This window comes from Salmo salar, chromosome 12 (assembly GCF_965601325.2).
Source record: "Salmo salar chromosome 12, fSalSal1, whole genome shotgun sequence".
NCBI classification, from domain to species: Eukaryota; Metazoa; Chordata; class Actinopteri; order Salmoniformes; family Salmonidae; genus Salmo; species Salmo salar.
Genome location: NC_138302.1, coordinates 100,751,727 through 100,770,086, shown reverse-complemented (window position 1 = coordinate 100,770,086; position 18,360 = coordinate 100,751,727).

The window sequence follows — 18,360 nt, the reverse complement described above, 5'->3', positions numbered from 1 at the left end:
ATTATGGCCTAATGAATGTATTATAATTGACTGATTTCCTTATATGAACTGTTACTCAGTCAAATCTTTGGAATTGTTGCATGTTGCGTTTGATCTGTTGTTCTATATACATAGAACAAAGGTATGGTCCGTACTCACTTGTTAATAAATGATCAGGTTTATTCCCTTAAGGACAAACGTTTCAGCCACACGGGTTTTATCAATGTCATAGATGAATCACTGCTATTCCCCCTTTTGAAATGCCTACAAGGCCCTCCCCCCACCCTCCCTTCGGAAAATCAGATCATGACTCCATTTTGCTCCTCCCTTCCTATAGGCATCAACTCAAACAGGAAGTACCCGTGCAAAGGTCTATTCAACGCTGGTCTGACCAATCAGAATCCATGCTTCAAGATTGTTTTGATCATGGGGACTGGGATACAGTATGTTCTGGGTAGCCTCTGAGAATAACATTGATGTATACATGGACACGGTGACTGAGTTTATCAGGAAGTGTATAGAGGATGTTGTTCCCACTGTGACTATTAAAACCTACCCAAACCAGAAACTGTGGATAGATGGCAGCATTCATGCAAAACTGAAAGTACGAACCCCTGCTTTTAACCATGGCAAGGTGACAGGGAATATGGTTGAATGCAAACAGTGTAGTTATTCCCTCCGTAAGGCAATCTAACAGACAAAGCGTCAGTGCAGAGACAAAGTGGAGTCGCAATTCAGTGGCTCAGACACGAGACGAATGTGGCAGGGTCTATAGACAAGCACATATTATAAAGGGAAAACCAGCCAACACATCGCAGACACCAATGTTTTGCTCCCGGACAAGCTAAACACCTTCTTCGCCCGCTTTGAGGATTACACGGTACCACCGAGGCGGCCCGTTCCCAAGGACCGTGGGCACTCATTCTCCGTGGTCGACGTGAGTAAGACATTTAAGCGTTGCTTTAAACGCTGCTGGCCCAGACGGCATTTCCTACCAGCGTCCTCAGAGCACGCGCAGACAAGCTTGCAAGAGTGTTTATGGACATATTCAATTTATCCCTATCCCAGTCTGCTGTCCACACTTGCTTCAAGATGTCCACCATTGTTTCTCTACCCAAGAAAGCAAAGGTAATTGAACTAAATGACTACTGCCCTGTAGCACTCACTTGTGTCATCATGAAGTACTTTGAGAGTCTAGTTAACCTCTATGGGCTAGGTGGGACGCTAGCGTGCCACCCGTGGTGCACTCCATCAACAGCAGGTGCATTTCAAGAGCGGCAAATTTGAATCCAAATAAATGTCAAAATTCAAATTTTTCAAACATACAACTATTTTACACCCTTTGAAAGATAAACATCTCCTTAATCTAACCACGTTTTACGATTTCAAAAATGTTTTACGGCGAAAGCATAAATTTAGAGTATGTTAGGACAGTACATTTACAAGAGTTGTGTGTAATGTTTTGTCAAGTCAAAGACAGGGTCACCAAAACCATAAAACCAGCTAAAATGATGCACTAACCTTTTACAATCTCCATCAGATGACACTCCTAGGACATTATGTTAGACAATGCATGCATTTTTAGTTCTATCAAGTTCATATTTATATCCAAAAACAGCGTTTTACTATGGCATTGATGTTGAGGAAATCGTTTCCCTCCAATAACCGGCAGTCAAGTCAGCACCACAAATTAAATAATTAAAATTAGAAAACATTGGTAAAATATTATATTGTCATTAAAAGAATTATAGATTTACATCTCTTGAACGCAATCAACTTGCCAGATTTAAAAATAACCTTACTGGGAAATCACACTTTGCAATAATCTGAGCACTGCGCCCAGAAAAATACGCGTTGCGATACAGACTAGACGTCATGTTGGGGAGATCTAAAATCGAAAATACTATGTAAATAATCCATTACCTTTGATTCTCTTCATCAGATGTCACTTCCAGGTATCACAGGTCCATAACGAATGTAGTTTTGTTCAAAAAAGCTCATCATTTATGTCCAAAAATCTCCGTCTTGTTAGCACATGATCTAAGCCAGCCGGACTTCTCGTCATGAACGAGGGGAAAAAATATATTTACGTTCGTTCAAACATGTCAAACGTTGTATAGCATAAATCATTAGGGCCTTTTTTAACCAGAACCTGAATAATATTCAAGGTGGACGAATGCATACTCTTTTATAACGTATTGGAACGAGGGTACCCAACATGAACTCGTGCGCCAGGTGTCTAATGGGCCATCATCGTTCCATGGCTCTTGTTCGGTCAGATCTCCCTCCAGAAGACTCAAAACACTTTGTAAAGGCTGGTGACATCTAGTGGAAGCAATAGGAAGTGCCAAAATATTCCTCAGCCCCTGTGTTTTTCAATGGGATAGGTTTAAAGGTAATACAACACATCAGGTATCCACTTCCTGTCAGAAAATGTCTCAGTGTTTTGCCTGCCAAATGAGTTCTGTTATACTCACAGACACCATTCAAACAGTTTTAGAAAATGTAGGGTGTTTTCTATCCATATGTAATAAGTATATGCATATTCTAGTTACTGGGTAGGAGTGGTAACCAGATTAAATCGGGTATGTTTTTTTATCCAGCCGTGTCAATACTGCCCCCTAGCCCTAACAGGTTAACCTCATGACGGTCGTCTAGGATAGGGGGCGCTACAGCGATTTTTGAAAAAAATCCTACTCAAACTCAGAAGCTAGGATATGCATATAATTCATACTTGTGAATAGAAAACACCCTAAAGTTTCTAAAACTGTTTGAATGGTGTCTGTGAGTATAACAGAACTCATATGGCAGTCAAAACCCCGAGACAGATCGTAACAGGAAGTGGAATTCTGAATTGCGGACTCAACTTCATCACTTTGCCTATAAATCACACCGTGAGCAATGGTTCATTGAGCACTTCCTATTGCTTCCACTAGATGTCCCCAGTCTTTACAAAGTGGTTTGAGCCTTCTACTGTGAAAACTGACACAATGAGAGTCTGTGGAACGTGGTCACATGAGGAGGGCCATCACCATTATGACGCCGGCGCCCCTGGCTACCCTCCCCTTTCGAAACGTTTAGAAAGACAATGCAATCGTCCCCCTTGAATCTTATTGGAGCTCTGGTTGAAAAAGGCCCTAAAGATTTATGTTATACAACGTTTGACATGTTTGAACGAACCTAAATAAAAAAAGAAATGCATTTTATTGAAAGAGGGGTCCCGCGGCCGACGGACCTTTTGGTGCAGCCTTCAGAACGCGCTAACAAGAACAAGCTATTGGGACGTAAAGGATTAACTTTTTCGAACGAAAATACATTTGTTGTGGACCTGGGATTTCTGGAAGTGCTTTCTGATGAAGATAATCAAAGGTAAGGGATTATTGACAATAGTATACAAGAGTAGATTTGATATGCGATTGTTCCAAGATGGCGCTGACCTGTAACGGTAGCCTATTTTTCTGAGTATCGCATCCCCTTTTATCGCAAAGTATGATTACCCAGTAAAGTTATTTTTAAATCTGGCATTGCAGGTGCTTTCAAGAGATGCTAATCTATAAATCTTAGAATGACAATATTACATTTTAAAAATGTTTTCGAATAGTAATTTAGTAAATTGTAGCTCTGTTTCACCGGATGCATTTGAGGGAAAATAGTTAGTCAACGTCACGCGCCGATGTAAAATGCTGTTTTTATATATAAATATGAACTTTATCGAACAAAAGAATGCATGTATTGTGTAACATGATGTCCTAGGAGTGTCATCTGATGAAGATTGTCAAAGGTTAGTGCTGCATTTAGCTGTTTTTTGGTTATTTGTGATGCATGTGGTTGGTCGGAAAATGGCTATGTGGCTACTTTTACGATATACTCCTCTAACACAATCTAATGTTTTGCTTTTGCTGTAAAGCCTTTTTGAAATCGGACAACGTGGTTCAATTCAGGAGAGGTGTATCTATAAAACGATATAACATAGTCCTATATTTGAAGAAAAAAAAAAGTATTACATTTTGTTATGCTAATGGGATCTGATTTTTCACATAGAGCCCGACCAGGGGTTAAGGACCCTATAACATCTACCTTACCTAACACCCTAGACCCACTTCAATTTGCTTTCCGCAATCGCCATCACACTGCCCTATCCCATCTGGACAAGAGGAAAACCTATGTAAGAATGCTTTTCATTGACTTTAGCTTAGCCTTCAATACCACAGTGCCCTCCAAGCTCATTATTAACCCCGGGGCCCTGGGTCTGAACCCCGCCCTGTGCAACTGCGTCCTGGACTTCCTGACGGCTACCCACCAGGTGGGAAGGTAGGAAAAACACCTCCACTTCGCTGATCCTCAACACAGGGGCTGCTGCTGCCCTGTATACATAGCATTGAATCGCATCCCACTTTAATTATGGAACACTAGTCACTTTAATATTGTTTACATACTGCTTTACTCATTTCATATGTACAGTTGAAGTAGGAAGTTTACATAAACTTTGGTTGGAGTCATTAAAACTCGTTTTTCAACCACTCCACAAATTTCTTGTTAACAAACTATAGTTTTGGAAATTCAGTTAGGACATCTACTTTGTGCATGACACAAGTCATTTTTACAACAATTGTTTACAGACTGATTAAATAATCAGTTATAATTCACTCTATCACAATTCAGTGGGTCAGAAGTTTAAATACGCTAAGTTGACTGTGCCATTAAAAAGTTTGGAAAATTCCAGAAATTATGTCATGGCTTTAGAAGCTTCTGATAGGCTAATTGACATAATTTGAGTCAATTGGAGGTGTACCTGAGGATGTATTTCAAAGCCTACCTTCAAACTCACTGCCTCTTTGCACGACATCATGGTAAAATCTAAAGAAATCAGCCAAGACCTCAGAAACAAATTGTAGACTTCCACAAGTCTGGTTCATCCTTGGGAGCAATTTGCAAACTCCTAAAGGTACCACGTTCATCTGTACAAACAATAGTATGCAAGTATAAACACCATGGGACCATGCAGCCGTCATACCGTTCAGGAAGGAGACACGTTCTGTCTCCTAGAGATGAATGTACTTTGGTGCGAAAAGTGCAAATCAATCCCAGAACAACAGCAAAGGATCTTGTGAAGATGCTGGAAGAAACCGGTACAAAAGTATCTATATCCACAGTAAAATGAGTCCTATATTGACATAACCTGAAAGGCCGCTCAGCAAGGAAGAAGTCACTGCTCCAAAACCGCCATTAAAAAAGCCAGACTACGGTTTGCAACTTCAGATGGGGACAAAGATCGTACTTTTTGGAGAAGTGTCCTCTGGTCTAATGAAACAAAAATAGAACTGTTTTGCCATAATGACCATCGTTATGTTTTGAGGAAAAAGGGGGAGGCTTGCAAGCCAAAAAACACCATCCCAACCGTGAAGCACGGGGGAGGCAGCATCATGTTGTGGGGGTCCTTTGCTGCAGGAGAGACTGGTGCACTTCACAAAATAGATGGCATCATGAGGAGAACATTTATGTGGATGTATTGAAGCAACATCTCAAGACATCAGTCAGGAAGTTTAAAACTTGGTCGCAAATGGGTGTTCCAAATGGACAATGACCCAAGCAAACTTCCAGTTGTGGAAAAATGGCTTAAGGACAACAAAGTCAAGGTATTGGAGAGGCCATCGCAAAGCCCTGCCCACAATTCCTCTATAGGATCCTATAGAAGAATTGTGGGCAGAACTGAAGTGTGTGGGAGCAAGGAGGTCTGCAAACCTGACTCAGTTACACCAGCTCTGTCAGGAGGAATGGGCCAAAATTCACCCAACTTATTGTGGGAAGCTTGTGGAAGTCTACCCAAAACGTTTTGACCCAAGTTAAACAATTTAAAGGTAATGCTACCAAATACTAATTGAGTGTATGTAAAATTCTGACCCACTGGGAATGTGATGAAAGAAATAAAATCTAAAATAAATCATTCTCTCTACTATTATTCTGACATTTCACATTCTTAAAATAAAGTGGTGATCCTAACTGACCTAAAACAGGGAATTCTTACTAGGATTAAATGTCAGAAATTGTGAAAAAGTGAGTTCAAAATGTATTTGGCTAAGGTGTACGTAAACTTCCGAATTCAACTGTATATACTGTATTCTATTTTATTCCAACATTGCTTGTCCTAATGTCTACATATTTCTTAATTCCATTCTTTTACTTTTAGATTTCTGTATATTGTTGTGAATTGTTAGATACTACTGCACTGCTGGAGCTAGGAACACATTTCGCTACACCCGCAATAACATCTGCAAAAATGTGTGTGTGCCCAATAACATTTTATTTGAACAGAGTGTAGCTTTTATTGTTGGTGAGAAAAATAAAGAAACTGTTGGATAATGTCGTAAACCAATAAAGGAAATGAGGACACCCCAATGGGAGGGGCACTCATAACATTCACCCATAGGTGTTGTTCACAACACAGAGAATATGGGGCCCATGAAAAAATATATATATATTTGACGATAAAGAACAACAAACATTGATTTTAAAAGAAAAATGCAAATCAATTTATAACATATTTTACATGCGTTTTTCTGGATTTTTGTTTTTTGTTGTTATTCTGTCTCTCACTGTTCAAATTAACCTACCATTAAAATTATAGACTGATCATTCCTTTGTCAGTGGGCAAACGTACAAAATCAGCAGGGGATCAAATACTTTTTTCCCTCACTGTTTCTAAAGTCAGACATCTACCATAGAAAAAGATAATGAAATCCCTGTGGGCAACAATAAACTCTAAAGCCATATCTATTGGCTTGCTTTAAGTTTGGGATACTCACAAGGTACGGAAACGTAGCCAAGAAGTGTATTCATTGTTCAAAGCTTGAGCAGAACAGAGAGTTCAATTAGATAGTCAGTCGTTCATTATAAAGCTAGGAAATGAACATCTCTGCCACTGCTTTGGGGGGTAACACTGTCTCCTCTCTCTACTGTGTACCTGACACACTTGTGATAACTTCTTGGCATCATTAAATAAGCCACTGAAAAATAGACTTCGCAGCCATTGTCTGGCTCCCAAATGGCACCCTATTCCCTATATAGCCTGGTCAAAAGTAGTGCACTGTATAGGGCATAGGGTGCCATTTGGGACACAAACTTACATAATATTCATCACGGCCACATTTTCTCTTTGAAATAATGTGTGCTTGGAATTTCTAAAATCTTGTAAATTCCTCTGGCTATCTTGGTAGTGCTGAGACTATCATTCTGTTCCTGTTTTTAGAATCATCTAACGCATTAATATAGACTTAAAGGTCCAGTACAGTCAAATAATTTTTCATGTGTTTATATTTATATTTCCACACTATGATGTTTCTAATAAATACTTGTGAAATTTGTGGAAAATGATGATTATGCCCTTGTAGTTAGTGTAAGAGCTGTTTGAAAAAGCAGATGAAAATCTCAACCTGTTTTGGTGAGATGGATTTTTGGAACTTGTTACGTTTCCACAAGACAAACTCAAAAATGTCACTTGAAAAAAAAGGAAAAAGCAAAAGAAAATCACTGACCCCCCCCCCCGACAAAAAGAAAGGGGTTTAAAATGAGGCTCTGATAGGCACCCATCATGGATGCCAACTAGGTTTGCCTCTGAAAAGACAAATTAAAATAAAAACCCATAACAACTTAGGAGAGGGAATAAAAAAGAATATGGAACAAAACAAACAAGGGAAACAACCAAAAATCTGGCTTCTTTCAAACTTAAACAGGTTGTGCTCGAAATCGCACCTGTAGCTCTCTCAAACATCTCTCAAGCTCAACTGGACCACTGGCCACTCCTAAATATCACCTGGGCCAGCCACTCTTAAATATCACCTGGGCCAGACACTCTTAAATATCACCTGGGCCAGCCAGTCTTAAATATCACCTGGGCCAGCAACTCTTAAATATCACCTGGGCCAGACACTCTTAAATATCACCTGGGCCAGCAACTCTTAAATATCACCTGGGCCAGCAACTCTTAAATATCACCTGGGCCAGCCAGTCTTAAATATCACCTGGGCCAGACACTCTTAAATAACACCTGGGCCAGCAACTCTTAAATATCACCTGGGCCAGACACTCTTAAATATCACCTGGGCCAGCCACTCTTAAATATCACCTGGGCCAGCAACTCTTAAATATCACCTGGGCCAGCCAGTCTTAAATATCACCTGGGCCAGACACTCTTAAATAACACCTGGGCCAGCAACTCTTAAATATCACCTGGGCCAGACACTCTTAAATATCACCTGGGCCAGCAACTCTTAAATATCACCTGGGCCAGACACTCTTAAATAACACCTGGGCCAGCCAGTCTTAAATATCACCTGGGCCAGCAACTCTTAAATATCACCTGGGCCAGCAACTCTTAAATATCACCTGGGCCAGCCAGTCTTAAATATCACCTGGGCCAGCCACTCTTAAATATCACCTGGGCCAGACACTCTTAAATATCACCTGGGCCAGCCACTCTTAAATATCACCTGGGCCAGCCACTCTTAAATATCACCTGGGCCAGCAACTCTTAAATATCACCTGGGCCAGCCACTCTTAAATATCACCTGGGCCAGCCACTCACTCTTAAATATCACCTGGGCCAGCAACTCTTAAATATCACCTGGGCCAGCCACTCTTAAATATCACCTGGGCCAGACACTCTTAAATATCACCTGGGCCAGCCACTCTTAAATATCACCTGGGCCAGCCACTCTTAAATATCACCTGGGCCAGCAACTCTTAAATATCACCTGGGCCAGCCACTCTTAAATATCACCTGGGCCAGCCACTCTTAAATATCACCTGGGCCAGCCACTCTTAAATATCACCTGGGCCAGACACTCTTAAATATCACCTGGGCCAGCCACTCTTAAATATCACCTGGGCCAGCCACTCTTAAATATCACCTGGGCCAGCCAGTCTTAAATATCACCTGGGCCAGCACATGTGAAACACCTTCCGATTAACGTGCTGACTAAAGAGGTGACACCAATCAGTGTGCCCTACGTGCTAACGTGCTAAAATGCTACCTAGAAATATAAATAGAAAAACCAAAACCTGTATCAGCCTGCCTGGTGACATCATGTTAATAGACCAATAACAGCTAGTTTTCAGTTTTCCCATCCCCACTCAGACCAATCCCAGACAGTCAAATTGCTCTTTGCTAATCAGCTATTTGTGTTTCTTTTTGACCATTTTTAATTGAAAACAATCACAGTAAGTTACTTAATTGTGCCATTTCTGACCCAGCCGTCGACTTGCAACAGTTCACATCTCTCACAAGTGGACACAGCTCAGAAGGAAGGAACACGATGATTTTAACAAGCAGACCTTTTTTTTTTCAGTATGAGACTGAAAGGAGTTTAAAGTCCAAACAGACGTTCCTGTTAAAACTACCTCGACAACGTCCTCTCTGTCCAGCCCTACTGTACATCAGTGTTGAGTCTCCTCATCACAACGTCCTCTCAATCCAGACCTACTGAACGTCACTTCTCTGTACTAAACTAACAGACTGTACATTATAAATATGTACATCAAAACTATTGATTGTCCAAATAGAGCTAATGGAAAACTAGAAATGGATTAATTCCATAATGCATTGTGTTGAACGCGAACCAAAACGGGAAGGTGACATAGCTCGACAGGACAGGACACAGCTCAACATGACAGGACACAGCCCAACAGGACAGGACACAGCCCAACAGGACAGGACACAGCCCAACATGACAGGACACAGCCCAACAGTACAGGACACAGCCCAACAGGACAGGACAGGACACAGCCCAACAGGACAGGACACAGCCCAACAGTACAGGACACAGCCCAACAGGACAGGACAGGACACAGCCCAACAGGACAGGACAGGACACAGCCCAACAGGACAGGACAGGACACAGCCCAACAGGACAGGACACAGCCCAATAGGACAGGACACAGCTCAACAGGACAGGACACAGCCCAACAGGACAGGACACAGCCCAACAGGACAGGACAGGACACAGCCCAACAGGACAGGACAGGACACAGCCCAACAGGACAGGACACAGCCCAATAGGACAGGACACAGCCCAACAGGACAGGACACAGCCCTACAGGACAGGACAGGACACAGCTCAACAGGACAGGACACAGCCTAACAGGACAGGACAGGACACAGCCCAACAGGACAGGACAGGACACAGCCCAACAGGACAGGACAGGACACAGCCCAACAGGACAGGATGGGACACAGCCCTACAGGACAGGACAGGACACAGCTCAACAGGACAGGACAGGACACAGCCCTACAGGACAGGACACAGCTCAACAGGACAGGACACAGCCCAACAGGACAGGACACAGCTCAACAGGACAGGACACAGCCCAACAAGACAGGACAGGACACAGCCCAATAGGACAGGAAACAGCACCAGACAGGACAGGACAGGACACACCTCAACAGGACAGGACAGGACACAGCCCAACAGGACAGGACACAGCCCAACATGACAGGACAGGACACAGCCCAACAGGACAGGACACAGCCCAACAGGACAGGACACAGCCCAACAGGACAGGACAGGGCACAGCCCAACAGGACAGGACACAGCACCAGACAGGACAGGACAGGACAGGACAGGACACAGCCCAACAGGACAGGACACAGCTCAACAGGACAGGATACAGCACCAGACAGGACAGGACAGGACACAGCCCAACAGGACAGGACAGGACACAGCACCAGACAGGACAGGACACAGCCCAACAGGACAGGACACAGCCCAATAGGACAGGACAGGACACAGCACCAGACAGGACAGGACACAGCCCAACAGGACAGGACAGGACAGGAGACAGCTCAACAGGACAGGACACAGCCGAACAGGACAGGACACAGCTCAACAGGACAGGACAGGACACATCCCAACAGGACAGGACAGGACACATCCCAACAGGACAGGACAGGACACATCCCAACAGGACAGGACACAGCCCAACAGGACAGGACAGGAGACAGCTCAACAGGACAGGACACAGCCCAACAGGACAGGACAGAACACAGCACCAGACAGGACAGGACACAGCCCAACAGGACAGGACAGCACACAGCCCAATAGGACAGGACAGGACACAGCCCAACAGGCAGGGCTGCTGTAGGAGAGGGCTAACCTACTACAAAGTACTCTACCTTCCCTGTTCCCTGGAGCACACAGACACACACATGCACACGAGCACACACACACACACACACACACACACACACACACACACACACACACACACACACACACACACACACACACACACACACACACACACACACACACACACACACACACACACACACACACACACATGGAGCTGGACTAACTAGCCACTAACAGTGCTCACTATAACAAACTGGCAAAGCTTAACAGTATTTTTTACAAGTCAAAATAATAACAAGTCAAAATAATAACCCAGTCATCGAGACTTGATTGCCCGGACATGGTCTGAATCGCAAATGGCACCCTATTCTCTATGTAGTGCACTACTTTTGAACAGAACCCTATGGTCACAAGTAGTGCACTAGAATTGGAGTTTGTTGTGACTTATGGCCACTATTACTAAGCGTGTCCCAGTTTATATTAAAATGTGATATTGGCCGAGTATAGATATACAACAACAGGCACAGCGTAACTACAGTGCGGTTCTACGTCTTTATTTAGATCCCTCATTAGGCAAGCTGTTACAGCTGGCAACAACTACTCTTCCTGAGATCTACAATGACGTAGCTGCTTATTTTACTACCATATAGCTACTGTACATAGTGTTAGTACCTCTCAAGGGTTAGGGGTTAGTGGGAATGACTAAATGATTTAAAATATTTATTTTGGAAAACAATCCTTTGTGAGTTAAACACATAGGGTTTGTTTCCTGGACACATAGGGACAGTTTCCCAGACACATAGGGCCAGTTTCCCGGACACATAGGGCCAGTTTCCCAGACACATAGGGCCAGTTTCCCAGACACAGATTAAGCATAGTCCTGAAATAAAAATCACTTTCAATGGAGAATCTCCTTCGACAGGCTTTTTGGCTCAGGAATGGCCTCAGTCTCTGTCCGGGAAACCGGCTCATAATAACGAGTTGAGGGGAAACCGACACCTTTAAAAACATTTTACAGACAAATGTATTGTTTTTTTTAAATGCAAAGAATTGTTGAGGGTTGCACGACAACACAAAGGATGAGAAGACAAAAAAAACATTTTGTTTTTGTAAGAGGCTTTTGTTGACTGATTAAGACACACCGGAGTGAGCATCAGTGGGCTATTGTTTAATAGACCATGCGACCTGACGGAAGAAAGAAGGTAGTGACCCTGAAGAAGTGCCGGAAATGAAGTCTGACTGGAGAGAGAGAGAGAGAGAGAGAGAGAGAGAGAGAGAGAGAGAGAGAGAGAGAGAGAGAGAGAGAGAGAGAGAGAGAGAGAGAGAGAGAGAGAGAGAGAGAGAGAGAGAGAGAGAGAGAGAGAGAGAGAGAGAGAGAGAGAGAGAGAGAGCGAGAGAGAGAGAGAGAATTAACACCAGACAAAGGAAAGGAATGACAGTTGGTCACCCATATGTTTTCAAAAAGAAGACAAATAACGGACGCACCCTTGAAAATAATTAGAGAAGGATTTGTTTGAACAGTAAATAACTTGTCTCCTAATGATTTCTCTGAAAATAGGGAGAAGAGTAGAAATATCTACTAGGAAAAGCTATACAGTACAACTTACTTTTTTTCCAATTAGTTCTCTGAAAACAGTGGACAAAAGAAAAACACCAAACTCCAAAAGGCTGTACACAACAATGTCCTTTCTTTTAAATGTACACGTTCAAGCAGTACATAATAATTACATTTGTTTCCAAAGAGCAGATGCCTTTCCTTTCAGATGTCTCTCTGTGTTTCAGATCTCTCTCTGTGTTTCAGTGATTCAGATGTCTCTCTGTGTTTCAGATCTCTCTCTGTGTTTCAGTGATTCAGATCTCTCTCTGTGTTTCAGATCTCTCTCTCTCTCTGTTTCAGTGATTCAGATCTCTCTCTGTGTTTCAGTGATTCAGATCTTTCTCTGTGTTTCAGATCTCTCTCTGTGTTTCAGATCTCTCTCTCTCTGTTTCAGTGTTTCAGATCTCTCTCTCTCTGTTTCAGTGTTTCAGATCTCTCTCTCTGTTTCAGATCTCTCTCTGTGTTTCAGTGATTCAGATCTCTTTCTGTGTTTCAGTGATTCAGATCTCTCACTGTGTTTCAGTGATTCAGATCTCTCACTGTGTTTCAGTGATTCAGATCTCTCACTGTGTTTCAGTGATTCAGATCTCGCTCTGTGTTTCAGTGATTCAGATCTCTCTCTGTGTTTCAGATCTCTCTCTGTGTTTCAGATCTCTCTCTCTGTTTCAGTGATTCAGATCTCTTTCTGTGTTTCAGTGATTCAGATCTCTCTCTTTCAGATCTCTCTCTGTGTTTCAATGTTTCAGATCTCTCTCTGTGTTTCAGATCTCTCTCTGTGTTTCAGTGATTCAGATCTCTCTCTCTGTTTCAGTGATTCAGATCTCTCTCTGTCTTTCAGATCTCTCTCTCTCTCTCTTTCAATGTTTCAGATCTCTCTCTGTGTTTCAGATCTCTCTCTGTCTTTCAGATGTCTCTCTCTGTTTCAGTGATTCAGTAGACTGAGTGATATAGACTTCGACATTGTCAAGTGCTGCCTTCATGTGAAATGCTTGAATGAGATTTATGTGATGTTATTAGTAAAAAGAAAACAGAACTGAGTGTTTTTTTTTTTTTACGGAGGATATGGGTAAACAATATCAGTCTTCTTTCAAATTAATCAAACTGTAATTCAAATATCAAAACTGCTCTGTGTGGCCTAAAAAAAAGAGGTCATTAAGATAGAAATGAAGAAAGACAGTATCCACAACATCAACAGTTCAGTTTGACTGAAGAACAAGAGCATCCTTTACATTAAAGCTAGAAGTACCTAGTTGCTACATTCATTAAATTAATAAATTATACACATTGATTCTTGAAGAATATTACGTATAAAAGGCTCATGAGCTTAGTTCAACTCTCGTACCCCATCAGAACCCAAAATATACACTGAGTGTACAAAACATATATAAATATATAAATATATGTTTTTTTCTGACGCTGTTATCCAGAGTGACTTACAGTAAGTAGTGAGTTCATACATTTTTCATACTTTTTTTCCATACTGGTCCCCTGCGGGAATCAAACCCACAATCCTGGAGTTGTAAGCGCCATCCTTTACCAACTGAGCCACATGGGACCACAAAACATTAGGAACACCTGTTTGATCCATGACCTAGACTGACCAGGTGAATCCAGGTGATCAGTTATGATCCCTTATTGATGTCATCTGTTAAATCCACTTCAAATCAGTTTATATGAAGGTGAGGAGACACATTAAAGAAGGATTTTTAAGCCTTCAGACAATTGTATGTGTGCCATTCAGTATGTATGTGTGCCATTCAGAGGGTGAAGGGGCAAGACAAAGGATTTAAGTGCCTTTGAACGGGGTCTGGTAGTAGGTGCACTGGTGCACTGTCTTGAGTGTGTCAAGAACTGCAACGCTGCTGGGTTTTTCACGCTCAACAGTTTCCCGTGTGTATCAAGAAGGGTCCACCACCCAAAGAACATCCAGCCAACTTGACACAACTGTGGGAACCATTGGAGTCAACATTGGCCAGCATCCCTGTGGAATGCTTTCAACACCTTTCCCATGCCCTGATGAATTGAGGCTGTTCTGAGGGCAAAAGGGCAAGGGGCGTGAACTTTGCCTTTAAATTCCAATTATGCATTATCGCTGAACTTCAGTAATTATGGATGGAATACAGCCCATCAGCGCTAATGTTTGTGAACGTAAATGTAAACAAACGCTATATAGTTTTAAAAAAATCGTTAAAACTATACATTTGATGTCATAGATAGTCAGTCCTTGCATCCATAGCTCCGTCTGTGAATCTGAGAGCGGTTACATATCTCCATCCTTATCTCTTAGCTTTTAAATGTAAGGATTCTATACAGCTTTAAACGTTTACATTTCAGTCATTTAACAGACGTTCTTCTACAGAGCAATCAACTAACGTAGGTAGGTACAGAACACTGTTCACAACAGCAACTAACGTAGGTACATTTACATTTGACATTTTAGCAGACGCTCTTAGTGACTTACAGTATCAAATCAAATCAATTTATATAGCCCTTCGTACATCAGCTGATATCTCAAAGTGCTATACAGAAACCCAGCCTAAAACCCCAAACAGCAAGCAATGCATGTGAAAGAAGCACGTGAATGCATACATTAGTGAATGCATACATTAGTGAATGCATACATTTCATTTCATGCATTTATTTTTTTTTCTTCGTACTGGCCCCCCGTGGGAATTGAACCCACAACCCTGGCGTTGCACACACCATGCTGGCGTTGCTCTACCAACTGAGCCACAGGGAAGACCCTAGGTACAGAACACTGTTCACAACAGCAACTAAGGTAGGTAGGTACAGAACACTGTTCACAACTACATAGTAAAATAAGTGAGACCTTCTTCCAAAATAACAGTCTTCGTTGCTTGAACCCGTAATAATCCCAAGTATCAAATAAAGGTCTACAACTAGGCCAACTGTAATAGCTGTTATCTGGAGATAAACCAAGCGAAAGGATTGGGTGTACTGTACTGTGTACAACGTTGTGTTTCCTTTCCTCTCTGGTCTTTGGGACACAGTGTAGAAGATACATTAGCATGAGAATAGCTTCCACACGGAGGGACAGACCATCTGTCTGTCATCATCAAATATTTAAGATGTTTCAGATCAGTACCTCACATTTAGACCATCAAAACAGGAGAGAACTTCTTCTGTTCCTCTCAAGAGCTCCTTTCCATTGCGTATTGCTCAAATGAACAACAAACCTGTTTTCTAAAAAACAGATAAAGCAACACCTCATGGCACAAAACCTATCCCTTATTTGACCTTGATATTGTGTGTACAGTTGCAGTCGGAAATTTACATACACTTTGGTTAGAGTCATTAAAACTCGTTTTTCAACCACTCCACAAATTTCTTTTTAACAAACTATAGTTTTGGCAAGTCGCTTAGGACATCTACTTTGTGCATGAAACAAGTCATGTTTCCAACAATTGTTTACAGACAGATTATTTCACTTATAATTCACTGTATCACAATTCCAGTGGGTCAGAAGTTTACATACACTAAGTTGACTGTGCCTTTAAACAGCTTGTAAAATTCCAGAAAATTATGTCATGGCTTTAGAAGCTTCTGATGGGCTAATTGACATCATTTGAGTCAATTGGAGGTGTACCTGTGGCTGTATTTCAAGGCCTACCTTAAAATTCAGTGCCTCTTTGCTGGACATCATGGGAAAATCAAAAGAAATCAGCCAAGACATCAGAAAAACAAACAACAGTATGCAAGTATAAACACCATGGGACCACGCAGCCGCCATACCGCTCAGGAAGGAGACGCGTTCTGTCTCCTAGAGATGAATGTACTTTGGTGATAAAAGTGCAAAACAATCCCAGAACAGCAGCAAAGGCCTACAAACCTGACTCAGTTACACCAGCTCTGTCAGGAGGAATGAGCCAAAATTCAACCAACTTATTGTGGGAAGCTTGTGGAAGGCTACCTTTGACCGAAGGTACAACAATTTAAAGGCAATGCTACCAAATGCTAATTGAGTATATGTAAACTTCTGACCCACTGGGAATGTGATGAAAGAAATAAAAGCTGAAATAAATCATTCTCTCTACTATTATTCTGACATTACACATTCTTAAAATAAAGTGGTGATCCTAACTGACCTAAAACAGGGATTTTTTACTAGGATTAAATGTCAGGAAATGTGAAAAACTGAGTTTAAATGTATTTGGCTAAGGTGTATGTAAACTTCTGACTTCAACTGTAGCTATTCCACGCTGGTATTAGAGTTTTACAACACACAAGCATACTTTATGGCACCGCTCTATGATCTGTGTTGATATGTAGGCTATGTTTGGCGTTTTGAAATGTATGTAGTTCTGTCCTGGAGCTGTTCTTGTCTATTAATGTTCTGTATTATATCACGTTTCAGGTTTTGTGTGGACCCCAGGAAGAGTAGCTGCTGCTTTTGCAACAGCTAATGGAGATCCTAATAAAATACCCCCCCCCCCCAAAAAAAAAAATATATACCAGACATCCCATACTTTCTCTGAGGGTCGTTGAAAAGTGTGTCTGCATACTGTAATGGCAGAGATACTGATAATAAGCACTATTGGTTTATTTGTTTATTCAGATCCCCATTAACTGCTGCTTCAGTAGCTTCTGCCAAAGCAGCAGCTGTTATTCCTGGGGTCCACACAAAACATAAAGCATGAAAAGTAACAAAACACTAATAGACAAGGACAGTCACACACATTTTACAATATGCAAATACATGTAAAGAATAATGTGTGTGTGTGTGTGTCTCATTTCACAGTCCCTATTGTGGATCCCCTCAGGGGTGAGTGCTCAGTTCCCTTCTGTACTCCCTGTTCACTCACTACCGCGTGGCCAAACACGACTCCAACACCATCATTAAGTTTGCTGACGACACAACAGTGGCAGGCCTGATTACCGACAACGATGAGACAGCCTATAGCGAGGAAGTCAGAGACCAACCTCTCCCTCAATGTGAGCAAGACAAAGGAGTTGATTGTGGACTACAGGAAAAGGCGTGCCGAACTGGCCCCCAATAACATCTACACCTGTTGTATTCGGCGCATGTGACAAATAAAGTTTGATTTGATTTATCAATTTTTTTAAGGTAGTGTTGCTGTTTGCTTGAGTTATTAGAAATGGAAGAGAATTCCGTGCGGTCGTGGCTCTGTCTAATAATTTGCATTGCCGGGAATTTGTTCTGGAATGTGAAGAGACTCCTGGTGGCATGTCTTGTGGGGTATGTGTGGGTGTCTGAGCTGTATGTTATTTGCTAATGCAGACAATCTGGAAATTTCATCACAGTGATGTTTCTCATAAAAACTAGAAGAGAAGCAGTTCATCTCTCATCAACCCTGAACCAGGAATGACTGTCATGCATGTTGTTAATGTAGGTTCTGTATGGGCAGTTAAGGGGCAACTGTACTGCTCTGTTTTGATCCAGTTGCAGCTTTGCTAGGTCTTTCCTTGCAGCATTTGAACATATTACCGGACAGTAATCAATATGGAACAAGACCAGACCCTGAACAACTAGTACGGTAGATTTTTTTTAAAAACACAGAACATACACTATATATACACAAGTATGTGGACACCCCTTAAAATGTGTGGATTTGGCTATTTCAGCCACACCCGTTATTGACAGGTGTATCAAATCGAACAGTTAGCCATGCAATCTCC